Source organism: Triticum dicoccoides, chromosome 3A, assembly GCF_002162155.2.
Source record: "Triticum dicoccoides isolate Atlit2015 ecotype Zavitan chromosome 3A, WEW_v2.0, whole genome shotgun sequence".
Taxonomy (NCBI): domain Eukaryota; kingdom Viridiplantae; phylum Streptophyta; class Magnoliopsida; order Poales; family Poaceae; genus Triticum; species Triticum dicoccoides.
Genome location: NC_041384.1, coordinates 8,209,390 through 8,217,001, shown reverse-complemented (window position 1 = coordinate 8,217,001; position 7,612 = coordinate 8,209,390).

Below are 7,612 nucleotides of genomic sequence, written 5' to 3'. Positions count from 1 at the left end.
ATCCAGATCGGATCGGGAGGGAGTGGACCGAGGGGGGGGGAGAGTGGGGGATATGGGCTAAGGTTCGGTGGGAGTGGGGGGTTAAGCAGGGGTAGGGTGGGCCGGTCGGGTAGCCTGGTTCGGCGGCCAGTTGGGCCGTTCGGCCCAGTTGGCCAGGGGGGTTTCCTCCTTCTTTTGTTTTTTTTTTGCTTTACCTTTTACCCATTTCTCTTTTATTTTAGTTGCACTATATTTTTGGTTTAGTAAAATATGAAAACAGCTCCAAAAATAGTGTGTCAAATTAATCCACTGATCTAAGAAGTTTTACCTCAGAATAAAAATAGTTTAGTATTTGGAAAAATATATTAGGAGTATAACTAATTGTTTTGATGTTGTTTTAATCACTTAAGGGTATTTAAATATTTTATAATGACTGTTGTTACTCCACCAATAATATCCATGATTTATTTGTCACATTAGTAACATTTTAGTTTTGACTTTTGAAAACTTTAATCGTTTGACTTGATTTTAAATTTGAATTCGAACCGTTTTTGAACCATCGCGAGATTAATAACAGTCACCGAGGTGACGTGGCATCATTAGCGTGGAATTACTGTAGCATGATTACCCGGGCGTCACAATTCTCCTCCACTACAAGAAATCTCGTCCCGAGATTTAGGAGCGGTTACAAGGGGAAGGGATCTGGTTACGAAATTCTAAAGATTCTTCTCGGTCATAGTTGCTCTTCTCGAAGAGGTCGATCCATTACATTGATGTCTTCGGTCCTCTGCTTCAGGTCGTCATGATGAAGTCACCGTCCTTCCTTCAGGACCATCACCGAACTTACGAAAGGGTGAGAAGGGAAACCTGTATATGGATGGATTCTAACAAGATCGAGCATCAGACGGTTAACTCAGGGAAGAAGCATAAGTTTCTATCGATTTGAAACTTAAGAAGATATCGAGAGCAAAGTAAGAAGGTACCATGAGAAGTTTCAAATGGATAGGCAATCGTTCGATGCCTAATCAGAAGGTGAAAGGGTTTCAGGGCAACGAGAATAGGTATTGCGTCTCATACCAGAATAGATCACTAGACTGGTGGTCCGTGAATTACATACGAAGTCGAGCGTGAGGAACAACCTTGGGAATAGGTGTTGTATAGGAGAGTCAGGTTTCGATCCTGTGGAACTGTGGGTTATGGGCCCACCATGTGGGATAAAAGTAGGAGGGGTGACATCTTGCATGGTCACGATAGCAAGGCATGTCAGAGGCTAGTCTGTCAGTTATGTCGGCAACAACATCGATACCAAGGGCGAGGGACGAAGAGAACCATTCTCCTGCTCGTTGAACGAGGCGGACCAATAGGCAAAGTTCTCATCCATCGGTGGTTACCGGAATGTCATCAACAATAGAAACAAGGTCTTACTGACAGAATTGTACACCGAGGTGTTTACCTAAGTAGGAGAAAACTACTGCTTACATCATATAGATCACAAGAAGGTTTAAACAATCCCAATGGAAAGTAAAAGTGATTGTCAGGTTTAAGCAGAACAATGGAAAGGAAAATGTGTTTAAACACATATTTCAAGGGTATATCCTTCCCAAGGACAAGCAGAGTAAGATATCCATGACAGGATATAATGTAGGAAACCCTTTAGAAACGGGGAGAGAAACTTCATGAAATTACCCATACAGCGGTGTTTGGATAATTTAGCAGGAAACATTTAGCATTGGCTTCAAATGTCCTTGTTGACAATCGGAGTTCCACAAACATGCTTCGAGATAGCATTACATGGTCTTCAAGCAAGTTCAGACTTTGGAAACAAAAAGGGTCCATCAGGAAGAACTTATAGAATAAGTCTTACAATTTCCTCATGGAAGAAAAGATAGCCTGGCTGAAAAGGGAAACTATAACAATTGGGCCTCCAGCCAGGTGTGCTAGGCATGACATCACCTTACCGGGTCACATAAGGACCATTGTTGTAACTCTTGGAAATATGTTCCAACCATCATATCTGACCTAGATTCAGATCTGATTAGTGCCAGGATACCTCCGACTTAATAAGCCTGAGAAGAAAAGGTGCAACACAATTGACGAGATGACAATGTAAGGTTCTCCGGAAATGAACTATGAAGTGATTTCCGTTAACAAGAGTTCATCATTAATCCAAGGAGAGGACAAAGAGGTGTCTGGTGAACTCAACGACAATTCATCGAGATTTCCAAAAGATGGATTTCCACAATTAAGTGAACAAGGAGATAACATTTGTCAGATCAAATGATATAAGGAAGTATGCTCACGGAAAACATACACAATTAAACATTGGTTGAAAGGTGCGCCCAAAATATGGGTTGGGTTGCACGACCAATGTTAGAATGGTGATTCAATAATCAATAGTTTAAGAATGAACGACCGACCATTAGCTTCAAAGCAATAGGGTTGCTAGAAGTGCAGAATCCAAACAACACCGTTCACTTGTTGGTACCCCGGTTGGAATCAACACGAGGACCAAGAAAGAATGGTGATGGTGAGAAGTATCACGATACCAAGAATTCTTGAGAGGTGGTGAAATTCTCACAACATTCTTGACATAAAAAATGGCAATACTCCAAGGTAAAGGAGAACAATGCTGGATAGCAAGGATCTCAAGGTATAACACAAAACACGAACAAGTTTGTGTTGAACGGAAGGCAATCGAGTGGTTGATGATAACACAAATCATCGAGGGCAAGGATGGTATTTCTCATCAGGAATTCAATTGATATCCTTAAGGAGCTCGAAATGTTGACGATGATCATGACAATTTCTGTCGAGAGGTTTCATGGAGATGTAATCGGTCGGCGATGACATCAAGTCAAACGAATGATGAAGCGAAAGGTTATTGGAACCATGGGTACGTCACAAACTTGAAATCAAGTTTGTTGTTTGAGGTGAGACGATAAGACAAGGAAGATCGACGTAAGCTTAGCCCATCATCGAAATTGTGCTCCGGAAAGAAGGACCAGGTAGCACAGTTAAAATTTGGCACGATAATGATATAGTCGAGTAGGCTCGGAATGACGTGATTGAGTTCAAACTCGTACTTAAAGAAGATTACTAAGAGTTGTTGAACCGTAGTGTGGACTCGGTTCAGTTATCGGTGTCTTTGAGTGTTTAATAACTTAGAGCCCATGAAAAATTGGAATCAATGAGAATGTAGCACTTGATGAAGAACTCATAAGAAGTTATGCAGTTCCGTGATAATCTTGAGATACCAGGGGTAATACTCGACGGCAAATCAAAGTAGAGGTTGGACTGGGGTATTACCCCGTAGAAGACAAGTGCTTAAACTTGCACGAGAAATGTTATTTAAAGGAGAACATGGTCGGAACCACGATTGCAAAAGGCCAGATCCCAGATATAAGATGAACTTATACCAAAGGAATAATTATTTTTACGAGCAGCTTCCATGATAAGTTATACATCGTGTCCCTGGGCATGAACGCAAGGTTCAAGGTCGACTCCCACTTCTTCAATGTATAACCTTCCATTCACTATTCGCTTTGATAAAGGCATTAGTGTTGAAAGTTTTACCTGGTGAAATACCAGATGAGTATGACTCGTGAAAACTTCCGAGTTCACACATATAAAGGAAGGCATCGGATCAACCCGTTAGGGTATCGTGGAAACATATACCACAATCTTCAAGAGTAGATATCACCAGCTGAAAAGCAGAGCATGGTTGGCAAAAGGAGAGGATACAATTTACCAAAGGCATTATGTATCAGAGAAAGAACTCACAAGGTGATTAGTTATGAAGGACACTGTCGGACAATAATCCAACAGTGGATATGGCGATCCACAATGGAGCTGATGTGAGTATCATTACCCAATCAGAGGAAGAAGGAATGCAAATGCATTGGTTTATAGGACATCTGAATAATTCAACGTTTAAATAGCAAAGGAATTATGATTTTTAATTCAAGGGATCAGGAGCAACGCTCTGATCAAGGATGGATAAGTTGAATAGACTTAGGGGTACCATCGATGGCAATCTGATTGGCCGAGAACCAGCTCCTGTTCGAAAGACGTCTGAGCGGAAAGATAATATATAAGGATCAACTGATGATTGCGTGCATTCGCACACATATAGGATCAACGGACTTAAATGATAGTGACAAAGGATGCCAATAAGATTACTAGATTTATGGGATTAACCAAAATGTAAGCAAGCAAGAATTTCAAGGGCAATAGGCTCCTGAGGATTTTTGGAAGATCAAATGGTATTTCGAAGATTGATGACATACATGAATCAACTGGGGATGAGTGAATACTCGGTAAGTGTGAGAAATTATTCGTAGGGATATTCATGTGTCAAGAACTGCAAGGCAGTAAGCTCAAAGGATTATCGAAACAACAACGAGTGTTTCGGGGTATCTTGTAATAACAAGACCAACTGGGAATAAAAGTAAAAATGACAGGTGTAAGTATTTATCCATAGGGATTTTTCGGTGGTAGGGAATTGCAAAAGCAATAGGCATAAGGTCTCGAGAAAATATCGAAGAGTATTGTCAGAATATTCCGTTGAAGCAGTCGACCATCCGTAATGAAAGGGTTCTCCGGCAGGAAGTGGTAGCGAGAACCTAGAGTTAGATTTTAGCAAAATCATTTAACCCGAATAGAAGAGAGATCAGAATCCCAGAGTATAGACGAGGAGTAAAAGATCCTAATACCACCCTAATGGCGACGTGGGCCCATGGGCCACACAGCCATGTTAGTAAAACAGTTTTCAATGTCTAGACTCGACTTCGGCCAAGGAGTTGGAAAGGGGATTCCTACAGGCAGTCGGCTCTGATACCAACTTGTGATGCCCCCGATTCAATCGTACACTAATCATGCACGCAAACGTGTACGATCAGGATCAGGGACTCACGAGAAGATATCACAACACAACTCTAAAACATAAATAAGTCATACAAGCATCATAATACAAGCCAGGGGCCTCGAGGGCTCGAATACAAGTGCTCGATCATAGACGAGTCAGCGGAAGCAACAATATCTGAGTACAGACATAAGTTAAACAAGTTGCCTTAAGAAGGCTAGCACAAACTGGGATACAGATCGAAAGAGGCGCAGGCCTCCTGCCTGGGATCCTCCTAACTACTCCAGGTCGTCGTTAGCGGGCTGCACATAGTAGTAGGCACCTCCGGTGTAGTAGGGGTCGTTGTCGACGGTGGCGTCTGGCTCCTGGACTCCAGCATCTGGTTGCGACAACCAGAAAGAAAGGAAGGGGGGAAAAGGGGGGAGAAAGCAACCGTGAGTACTCATCCAAAGTACTCGCAAGCAAGGAACTACACTACATATGCATGGGTATATGTGTAAGGAGGCCATATCGGTGGACTGAACTGCAAAATGCCAGAATAAAAGGGGGATAGCTAGTCCTATCGAAGACTACGCTTCTGGCAGCCTCCGCCTCGCAGCACGTAGAAGAGAGTAGATTGAAGTCCTCCAAGTAGCATCTCCGAGTAGCATCTCCAGTAGCATCGCATAGCATAATCCTACCCGGCGATCCCCTCCTCATATCCCTGGGGGAGAGCGACCACCGGTTGTATCTGGCACTTGGAAGGGTGTGTTTTATTAAGTATCCGGTTCTAGTTGTCATAAGGTCAAGGTACAACTCCAAGTCGTCCTGTTACCGAAGATCACGGCTATTCGAATAGATTAACTTCCCTGCAGGGGTGCACCACATAACCCAACACGCTCGATCCCATTTGGCCGGACACACTTTCCTGGGTCATGCCCGGCCGCGGAAGATCAACACGTCGCAGCCCCACCTAGGCAAAACAGAGAGGCCAGCACGCCGGTCTAAACCTAAGCGCGCAGGGGTCTGGGCCCATCGCCCTGAGCACACCTGCACGTTGCGTGGGCGGCCGAAAGCAGACCTAGCCTAGTGGCGTTCCAGTCCAATTCGGCGCGCGCCGCTCCGTCGCTGACGTCTGAAGTGCTTCGGCTGATACCACGACGTCGGGATACCCATAACTACTCCCACGTAGATGGTTAGTGCGTATAGGCTCGTAGCCGACTCAGATCAAATACCAAGATCTCGTTAAGCGTGTTATGTATCCGCGAACGCCGAACAAGGCCAGGCCCACCTGTCTCCTAGGTGGTCTCAACCTGCCCTGTCGCTCCGCCACAAAGTAACAGTCGAGGGCCGTCGGGAACCCAGGCCCACCTCTACCGGGATGGAGCCACCTGTCCTTTCAGCCCCCTCGTCAGAATCACTTGCGGGTACTCAATGAGCTGACCCGACTTTAGTCACCATCTGTATAGTATGTGTGAATGTATAGTACATACCCGTGATCACCTCCCAAGTGATCACGGCCCGATAGTATAGCAAGGCAGACTGACAAGAATGTAGGGCCAATGATGATAAACTAGCATCCTATACTAAGCATTTAGGATTGCAGGTAAGGTATCAACAGATGTAGCGACAATGTCAGGCTATGCATCAGAATAGGATTAACGAAAGCAGTAACATGCTACACTACTCTAATGCAAGCAGTATAGAGGAGAGTAGGCGATATCTGGTGATCAAGGGGTGGGCTTGCCTGGTTGCTCTGGCAAGAGAGAGGGGTCGTCAACTCCGTAGTCGAACTGGTCAGCAGCAGCGTCGGTCTCGTAGTCTACCGGAGAGAAGAGGGGGAAGAAATAATGAATACAAAGCAAACAAAGCACCACAAAATATACCAAGGCAATACGCGGTGTTCGGTGTGCCCTAACGCGGTAGTAGGTGATACCGGTGAAGGGGGGAAAACATCCGGGAAAGTATTCCCGGGGTTCCGTGTTTTCGGGCAGAGGAACGGAGGGGGAAAGTTGCGAGTTTGATATGTTAGGGGTGTGTGGTGGATGAACGGGCTGCGTATCCGGAATCGTCTCGTCGTTCTGAGCAACTTTCGTGTTGAAAATATTTTAATCCGAGTTACGGATTAAAAGATATGATTTTCTAAAGATTTTATGAATTTTCTGGAATTTATTTAATTATTTAACTCTAACATTATCCAGAATAGTGTATGCTGACGTCAGCATGACGTCAGCATGGCGTCAGCAGTCAACAGGGGTGTTGACTGGTCAATCTGACGTGTGGGACCCACTGGTCATAGACTGTTTAGGCTAATCACTGTTTAACTAATCTAACTACTGTTTAATTAAACTAATTAGTTAATTAGGTTAATCTAATTATGATTAATTAACTTAATTAATTCCTTAATTAATTAATTAATCTAATTATTATTTATTTACTTAATATATATTTTTTTAATTCTTTTTTTTATAAAACCGTTCTGGGCGTGGGGCCCCCTGTCATAGGCCAAGGCCCCTAACGGGCATACGGGCAGGCTGGTGCGGGCGAAGCCGCACCCCTGCCCGATAGCAAGACGAGGCCGGTTCGGGGCCGGAGTGGGCGCGAGCAGCGCGGGCCACAGCCGGCGGCGACGGCCGCGGTAGGTGGGGGCAGCAGCGCCGGCGGCCACCGCAGCGGAGAGGAGTCCTGGGACGGAGCGCGCGAGAGCGGGCACCGGCGAGTGTGGCCGCGGCCAACGGGGACAGAGGCGGGGCGCGTGTGTGCGGTCGTGGGCGCGGGCAGTGGGCAGTGGCG